Raw genomic sequence first — 9641 nt, forward strand, 5'->3', positions numbered from 1 at the left:
TGGTCCAATAATTTTCTTTAATAGAGGCTTAATCCTATTTACCAGAAGTTTGGCCATTGCTTTATAAATTGTATTGCATAAACTAATAGGTCGAAATTGATTAGCCTTAGTTGGGTTATCGACTTTTGGTATTAGAGTGATAATCGTGTGGTTGAGTTGTCTTAATAAAATTATAGAAGAATCCTCTAATGGATTTACAAATATCTGTTCCAATAATCGGCCAGTAATGCTGAAAGAATTTTGGACCAAAACCATCTGAACCTGGCGCCTTGTAAGGTGACATATCGAAGAAGACTTTTCTAATTTCTTCATCTAAAAATGGTTGTGTCGAAGACGTGTTGTCATCCAAATTGATACATGGTTGTATCCAAGGAATATGAATAGTACGTGGATGTGAATGATCAGACTTAAACCTAGTAGTAAATTCTTTAGAGAATAACTGGGCTATTTCGGCTGGAGAATCTACCCATTGACCTATGTCGTTTTGTAGGCGAAAAACTCTAGATTTTCTTTTCTTATCATTCATTTTTTCATGAAAGAAACGAGAGTTACAATCACCTTGAGTTAACCATTGTTTTCTAGCATAATTTCCCCAGAGTTTTTGTCCAAAAGCATGTAAACGCTCTCTTTGTTTCAAGAGTCTATTAAGATGGTGCTGAATATGCATGTTATTAGGGTGAATCTGTAGTTGTTGTTCTACATTTTGCAATTTTTCTTGGTTTGTAGTTAACTTGTTTTGGATATTTCCATACTTACAGTAGTGCCATTGCTTGAGATCCGTTTTAAGACGAGACAATTTTTGCATAATGCAATAGAATCTAGATCCTGTGTGTTTATGATTCCAATGTTTTAAAACTAATTTTTCCGCTTCTTTATCCCATGTCCAAGCGTTCTGAAATCGGAAAGTTGAAAGTTTCGGGAAACCAGTATTATCTAAATAAAGACATATAGGAGTGTGATCTGAGCATGAAAAGTGTTCATATGATAGAACGGCATTCGGGTAAGCCTGTAGCCAATCATTACTAGTAAAGCATCTATCAAGACGTTCATAAATGCATTTGTTTCGAATAGTTTGTTTCCATGAAAAGGGTGGACCAATATGAGTAATGTCATTTGCATTGGTTAAGTGAGCAAAACGTTGTAGTTTTAGGCATCGTGATAAAGTTAGTGGGATTCCCCCTTTCTTATCTGTAAGACACAAGAATTCGTTAAAATCTCCAATAATACACCATGGCAATGTGCATGATTGGATTAAGAGACAAAAAGAGTTCCAAAACTCAATTTTCTCTTGTTCCTGGGCTGGGGCATATAACCCAAATAGGGAAAATGATTTACAAGTAGCTTTATCTGTTATAATTACATGGGCTATTCTATGTTGAAGTGCTACAATTTGAACATCTATATTAGTGTTATTCCAGCAGACCCACATTCCACCACAGTGACCTACTGGATCAATAATTTTTGTGGTGTCATAACCTAGTGTTTTAGATAGCCGTAAGCTGTTTGATGGGGAGACCATTGTTTCAATAACGAAGAATATGTCTGGGTTAAATTTCTTTCGAAGAAAAATTAGCTCACTTATAGCTACGGACTTTTTGGCTCCACGAACATTCCAACTCATTATCTTCATAATATATTGATAAGGAGCACATGTTGCCAAGACAGGGCAATATGTGGATTATAGAGCTTAATAAGTGTATTAAATTAGTATAGACGTATCTGAGTATAAAGTGTTACTTGATGATGATCAATTGCGTGTGGTAAATCCAAAGGGTGATAAAATGGGCATACGATAGCTTCAAATGTCCGACTAACAATTATTAAAGAAATTGTGCCTGTAATAGGCGAAATCTCATTTTTAATTAGTTCAAAAGTATCCATATTTATAATAGAGTAGTTGGCATATGGCCTAGGTATCAACCAGAATTGGTGGCAAAGAAATATCGTGATTGTGATACGAGTCAATGGTAGCGTATGTACGAAACTAATATTTGCATGGAGTAAATGATGAAAATGATCTAGTATATTAACACATACATATATTTCCTCACCAATCAAGATTAGGCATTTGCTGGTCTCTTCTCTTAGTAATATCGTCAAAAGGTAGTATATTGAAGGAAACATATTAAAGCACCGAGAATTCTGAATAGAAGTAAAACATGGCAATGTATATGTATAAGAGAATGTCTGGTAATCTTTTAACACCATAAGAACTGAAATACTTTGCAAATGTCCATGAGGGATCATACTCAAATATCTACGATTAGCCTTAGTCATAGTAACCAAATGGCTACTAATTGCATATATTAAGGCATAAGTAATAACTAATAAAGGGTATTTTATCGTTATATAGCTCCTTGAGCTTGAGTAATTAAGAAGAGTATTTAAACATCCAAAGTAGAAATTATCCTGCAGACTAATAAAAGCTATTGTAGTTAATGCCATCAACCAATCATATAAGCCATCTACCGAATGTATAGAGTTCTTTCTAAGGGAAATATGCCTAAGATAATAAAATAGGAATTCATTTAAGATATACATAATAATAATAATGTATTGTCCACCAATATAAAAGCACGTAGTAGAGAACAATGTAGCATGTTTACTGTGATGACTTCGAATACCATACAGCCAAAAAAGGCATAATTTCCAGAAATTGGTCCAAGGTCTTAGAAAGACCAGTTTCTGAGTAACTTTGCAGTTACAAATATCTTGAGGATGAAGGCCTTGGACAAAAAATAAAGGCAACAGTTGATGATCAATGTAATAGGACAATACTTGCCTGATATGAAATTGGTTCAGATAATTTTTTCCTATGAAGGAAGCATTGCCAGTTGTCAATTGGTAAAGGTTTGCATGATGAACACCAGGTGTCAATGGACTTTGGATCAAAATAGCTCCTTACATCCTCAACAGAAGTAGTATAAGTATAGAGGCTTTGATGGAGCAGCGTCCCCATTTCAATCATCCTTGAGATTCCCAATTTGGAATCAAGGGAAGACCTGTATCTTGAACAAGATATAGTCATATCCGAATGAAATTTAAATATTGTCACTACCTTAATCCAAATTAATTTTGGATTAAATTGGGAATTTGTCACGAAATTAATCCAAATTAATTTTGGATTAAATAGTTTCATATGGTTTTTTGGACTTCCAAAATTCCAATTGGGTCGAAAGAACAAGGGCGGGGGATAAGTAGGATGAAGATGATATTTTTGGAGCAAATTAGAGTAATAAACAGGAGGTTCTTTGAATGAATGGTTGGAGTACAACTAAGGATCTGTAATAGAAAGAGGCTTTGGAGAGGATGAATTTTGATTTTTGAGATTTTCTTTTCCGACTTGTTCATTTATTTTCTGAAGCAAAACCCTAGGATATTGATAAACTTTTTTAGGAGGCATATTATGAGAATTTTTGGAGAAGATCTTCGGAGAAATGAAGCACAGATCCGGTATATTGGAAAATATCATACTAATCATTATACTTGTTGATAATATGAAACTGATAATAGAAATCATTGAAGAGGACATGTTTTAAAGAAGATGAACTTTAGATGCAAATTGATAATTACTAGGGAGCTTTTGTTTCTCCTATTCTTTTTCTCTCTCTAGAATAGAGTGGGTCGACTAAGATAGTGAGATGAGAGGTGAGTAGGTGACCATATTCCGTCTATACATATAAGATAAGTGGAAACCCTAATCGCGAGTTAGTGACGGCGCCTCTTATTCATTCCTTCTTCCCTCTTTCAGACTCACTCTATATCTCGATCACCATTAGTTGTACCGCATCACCGTAATCATGCCTGAAAGGTTGGTTTATTTTTGTTAGTCTTCTAGATCTGATATCTAGAGAAAATTATCAATTACTACTATAATCATATTTGTATTGTTTCTTTTTGTAGTTGAATTCCATGGTTGCGTGGAGTTTCGTTGTGTAGGTATCATCTCTTTGGTAAGCTCTTTTAATCTCCAAACTCTAGTATCAAAATCTGTAAAAATTAGTGTTAGGTTTATTTAAATTATCTATGTTCTTTATCTCCTTGAAATCTTGTGAGTTTAATTTTGACCTTGAACTATAAAATTGTAACCTTTTTTCACTCTCATATAATTTCGAAGTAGTTGGGCGATGTGTAGGTTAGCAAGATTTCACCGTCACGAGAGAACTTTAAGATATTGAGATGCAATTTGACTATATCAGGAGTATTCAACTATTTATATCATGAGTATCCAACTATTAATTATTCAATTGTTCGACTATAAATTGTCAGGTTGTCTTATTTGGTGAATTTGGTGTTCAGTTTGTGTTGTAAGATCTCTTAATCTATGTCCTCTAGTATCAAAATCTGTAAATTTATTGTCGGATCTCTTTAATTTATCTATTTCCTTTATCCCCAAAAAATCTTATGAGTTTAATTTAGGTATTTTATGATTCCAGTTTTATTAAGTGGCATGATAGCATACTCTTTTAATGAATCTTGTCAAAGTATGATTAATGTTTAAGTGGCCTGATAGAATACTCTTTTAATGAATCTTGTCAAAGTATGATTAAAGTTTAAGTGGCTTGCTAGAATACTTGTGGAGTTGTGGTTGTATTCTTTTAAGTGGCCCACTATGATTAAAGTTTTAATAAGGTGCAAAGTAACACAAGTCGAACTAGTTAGCATGCTAGCATACTCATGGTTGTATTTTGATGATTTTGATGATTTAAAGCTCTTCATTGTACGTGGTTTTGGTTGATTTATAATCAATCTTAACCCTGTGTAGGATATACTTTATTTCTGTGAAGAGCATTGCCTTGTCAAAAGAGTGGGGTTTAGAAAAGAAGGTCTTACCAAAAGAAATATGGATTCTATGGTAGAAAACTTACAGTCTATGTTAGGGTGTTTAGATCCATTACCTTGTCAAGGTAGGTATTTTCATGTGCGATGTTCAACACATATTCTGAATCTGATTGTAAGGGATGGTTCAAAAGTGATAAATGGATCTGTTGAATTAGTGCGTGAAAATGTGAAGTATATATATGCATCTTAAGCAAGGATTATTAGGTTTGAAGAGTGTATTTGTAATTGCAATTTGGATTCTTCTTCTAAGTTGTGGTTAGATGTGTCCACAAGGTGGAACTCACCTTATATGATGCTTTCTCGTGCACTTGAATATCAATCTGCTTTGGATCTGTTTGGTCCAAAAGAGCATGATTATACTCTTCGTCTCTCTCAAAATGATTGTTTGATGGTTGAAAAAATGTGTACTTTTCTTAAGAATTTTTACCAAATTCACAAATCTTTTCTCTAGTTCTGATTATCCAACTTCTAATTTGTATCTTGAATCAATCTGTAAGATTGAGTCGCTTTTGAAAAAAGCTTTTCGTGGTGAGGATCCTGCAATTAAAAAAATTGCAACTCGAATGCATGCAAAGTTTGATATTTATTGGCATTGTTATTCAATGCTCCTTTCATTTTCTGTTGTTCTTGATCTCCATCATAAGCTGCCTTTTTTTAAGTACGTATTTAAGTTTGTGTATGATACTCAAGCTGAGTTTGACCAAAAGGTTAGAGAGGTACAATTGAAAATGGTGTGGCTTTAGAACTTCTACAAGGGACCTGGCCATGCTGGGCCAAGTACCTTGCAACCTATTGCACCTCCAAGGGAAATGACTAATGATTTTAAGGTAAATCTGATTTATTTTTTATTTTTTTATAAATTGTGCTTTCTGTTATGAATTTATAAATCCTTGTAACTGATGATATGTTCATTTATTTTGCTTGTAGTCCTTTGATTCTCGCGCTGCAAGTTCTGTGGATGATAAATCTGAACTTCAAATTTAGCTTGATTTGCCATTACATTATCTTTCTTATGGAACTGATGTAGGCTTTGGCATTTTGAGCTATTGGAAAGACAATGCATCTTCCTTTCATGTTCTATTGTGCATGGCCAAATATATATTGGCTATTCCTATTACCACGGTTGCTTCAGAGTCTACATTTAGTATGGGTGGTAGAATTATAAACAAATTGAGAAGTTGCATGTTCTCAAGGCACGTCGAGGCAATTACTTTTGGTAACTGGTTATATGGTTATGATGAGTCAATTGTAGAAGGGGTTACCATTGGTAAAGAATATCATGTTGTAGCTATCGATGGTAGGGAATTGGACTTTGCGAATTGTAAGTTTTTAGTTGTTTACATTATTTTATCCTTCTAATATTTCTCACCTCCTCACATGGACTCTGAAGTTTGTTGTTGTTAGGAAATACACTAGTGCCTCTTGATGTTGAATTCCATTTTTCTTCATTCAAAAGTCCCCTTGAGATATTAACAGTCATGATGTGCCAATGAGTAGAACTAGTAACCCATTGGTACTTTCCATGATTGACGAGTTCAGTTGTATTAATGTTGTTTAAACCAATTTGAATCAGTTATCGTGGAGTAATTCATGTTTGGATACTTTTCTTATTGGTAACCATTGATTGTTTTTATTCTTTGGGTTGATAATTGGCTTGGTAAGATCACTGGTAGCAGGTTTGAATTTTATTCATTATATTTAGTCTATTTACCATTGTTTTAAGATCAGATAGTCTGATAATTTTTCTATTATCTTGTTAGCCGAAGAAGACTAAGAGATCAGATGGGACTATGTAACTACGTCGATACGATGATATCGACCTTTTGTAAAGAGTAAGTTTTTGAAAGCTAAAATCAGACTATGGAGACAACGAAAAGCATAAACATGTACTTCTTATAAACTTTAATGTACTAATTTTACAATTTCAATTTTTAATGTACTAATGTAACAATAACATTGTTTAACTTTTCAGCTTAATTATAAGAATTATATTATGGATTTTGCATCTCCAAGCTTGTCAATTACGTAATGAAATCATGGAGATAGTATTAACTTATGGCCTGATGATATTATTGAAAGTGGAAAGATATAGTAGACAAGATTGTGTACTCCGTAATTTTTTGTAGTGGTTTACACTTGAAGGTTCTTGAACTAATGTTGATAGTACTAATCGACTTATGGCCTGGTCTAGTTGCCTAAAATTACTAATTAGCTAGTACAAAAGGTGTGAATGTTTATGCTTAGGGTAAATCTTTTGTAATTATTAACAAGTAGAAATGAACTTGGGTTTTGGGTATGCATATTCGGATATGCCCATATAGTAGTTAAATATTTTTGTAAATAGTAGTACACTAGTACTGATCTTGCATGAGTCTAGTTATTAATACTATCAAACAATCTAGACTTTTTTATGTAATACGTTCTGATTTTTATTGTTGCGTATATTTATGGATATCTAAAGTAAGTGATGCGGACGTTAAAAATAAACTTTTTAAGTTAAATTTAGAAAATTAATATCTCAACAATGAACTTTTATGTTTGTCCAAATGTTAAATTTTTTGCTCCAACATAAGTCATTATCATATGTTTTTAAGTATAAAATTTATAAAATCAAACTTCATTAACCGAGTTCTTGGTTGGTTAAATAAAACTGAAATTGGAAGACCAGAGATATAAAAACTTAGTATTGTAATTTTTAATTAATTTTCATACTGTTTTTTTAATGTTTAAGACTTCTATTTATATACCAATAATGACAAAAAAAATTAGCTACGGTAAATAAAATGTCTATATCGAATTGGAGTTAGGTAATTAATAGTTCACTTAGTTTAGTTGAGTCAGATGAATAATGAGTAGACTAAATTGTATTCGGATCAAATCGGATAGAATAAAATTGAGTATGTGTAGTGACTTTTAGGTTATAGGGTTAAATCGAGTTGGGTTATTTTCGGATGCCAGAAGGATCCGGGTCGGATAGGTGATAATTCGGTTGAAAGGTCAATTTCGGGTTCATTCGGATCGGGTCAATAACAATGCGAGTTAATCGGATATCGGGTCTCGATTGTAGTTGTTATGGGGTAAAATCGGATTTCGAATTACTATCGGATCGGATGCGGGTTCGGTTCGGTTAGGTTAAAACTAATCGAATACTAATCGGGTTACGGGTCTCCACGGGTTGTTAGCGGATCGGGTTTGGGTCTTTGATTCACGGGTCAAATCGAATTTCGGATCAATGTCGGATCGGTTGGGATCGGGTTCAAGAGCCTCTACTTCTCGGATATATTCAGTTCGGATGTCGGTCGATTTCGGTCAGTTTTTCGGATCGGGTTATTTTTTGACAGCCCTAGTTGTGCTGATGTTGATGAAAAACAGGTGCAGTGCTTCTGTTTGTTGTTGACTGTGTAGAAGAGGTGGGTTGAGCTGTCTGTGGTGCATTGTTTCTGTTTCTGGGAGGCTGCTTTGGAGCATTGATGGCTTGAGAAGATTGTGGAGTGGTATGTGGTGCACCCTTAGTTTTAAAGATGTCACCCTTAGGCTTATGACCAGTTGTTTGTGCTTTGGTGGCCTCTCACACTTTTTTTTTTGTAGCCCAATCTCTTACACAAGTGTTTTGCTTCCTTGCCCTTTTCACCTTCTTCTCCTTTCCTTCACCAGCCTCCTTCTTCCTCTTTCTCTTTGAAGGTCTTCCAGGTATCACCCTGAATGGTGGAGGGAGTGGTTGTGGCAGAGGTGACTTGTCCCACTGTTTCTCACCTGGCATAGGGCAGAAGTGTGGTGCATATGTGGCAACATAGGTTTTCACATGGTATGACGGATGCACAAAATCTTCATAATTCAAACTTCTTTGGGCTATACAAGCTAGTGCATGCCAACCACCTATAACATCCACATGTCTTTGTCTCAAGATTTATAACAAATGTATTCCCTTCAGGATCCACCTCAAACTCATGCAAATCAGCTTGAATCAATCTCATTGAGCTTACCTCCTTTTGTCCCCTCTCGATCATCTTCACAACATATAGCATTATTAAACCAACAAACTGTTTCAACCCCTCCCCCTTGGCACAACATTTTTTCATCATATACCTCATAAGCCACTCCATCAAAGACAGTATGGGTTTTTCCCTCGCATCTTTCAGGACATTGTTGAAACTCTCACAACAATCGTTCAACAACATTCTGGATTTTTCCCTATAACTAAACCTATGCCTAAATCAGTGGAACATGAACCCCTCTAAGCTCCTAGACACAATTTTAGTGACATCAAGGTCAACATTTTCAGTGAACAATTCATCATCAGCGTCATCCTCATAATCACCTTCACTCAAAATCACATCACTGTCAGCCTCACTCTGCTCCTGATCCTCTCCTTGCTGTGTTTGGTGAGCTAGAAACCACATTTGAGATGTTGTTGTTGTTGTTGTTGTTTGAGATGTTGTTGTTGTTGTTGTTGTGACAGAGTCTGGTTTTTTGCGGGGAGGAGCAGTGATAGGATCTGGATTTGTTTGTAGAGGGGGAGTGAGAGCAGCATGGTTTTTATGTGACAGAGGAACTGCAACGGATTGTGTGTGAGGAGTGTGTGTGGATAGTCTTTTGTTGTTGGAGGAATTAGATCTAAGGTTTGATGACTTACCACTATCATTATTAACACAACTCCTTTGTGATGACTCACCGCTAAAGATGGCCAACATGGCAAATTCGATGGGTCATGGGTGGGTTTGGTCGGTCATGGGTCGTGGATAGTTGACACATGACCCGCCTCAGTTTATTTAGGGTGGGACGAATCGTGAATTGTGTCA

General features: G+C 35.0%; 1 long non-coding RNA gene across 2 annotated transcripts; it reads left to right on the forward strand.

The window, feature by feature from the left end:
• Nucleotides 1–2639: 2639 nt before the first annotated feature.
• Nucleotides 2640–6840, forward strand: LOC110804123 (uncharacterized). Of its 2 annotated transcripts, XR_002537647.2 has the most exons (3): nucleotides 2650–3811; nucleotides 3904–5669; nucleotides 5770–6840. It is a non-coding gene; the product is annotated as an uncharacterized lncRNA (long non-coding RNA). The 2 variants fall into 2 exon arrangements; XR_002537646.2 differs by having other exon boundaries at nucleotides 2640–3811; nucleotides 3904–6840.
• Nucleotides 6841–9641: the final 2801 nt, after the last annotated feature.

Source organism: Spinacia oleracea, chromosome 3 (genome assembly GCF_020520425.1).
Source record: "Spinacia oleracea cultivar Varoflay chromosome 3, BTI_SOV_V1, whole genome shotgun sequence".
Classification (NCBI taxonomy): domain Eukaryota; kingdom Viridiplantae; phylum Streptophyta; class Magnoliopsida; order Caryophyllales; family Amaranthaceae; genus Spinacia; species Spinacia oleracea.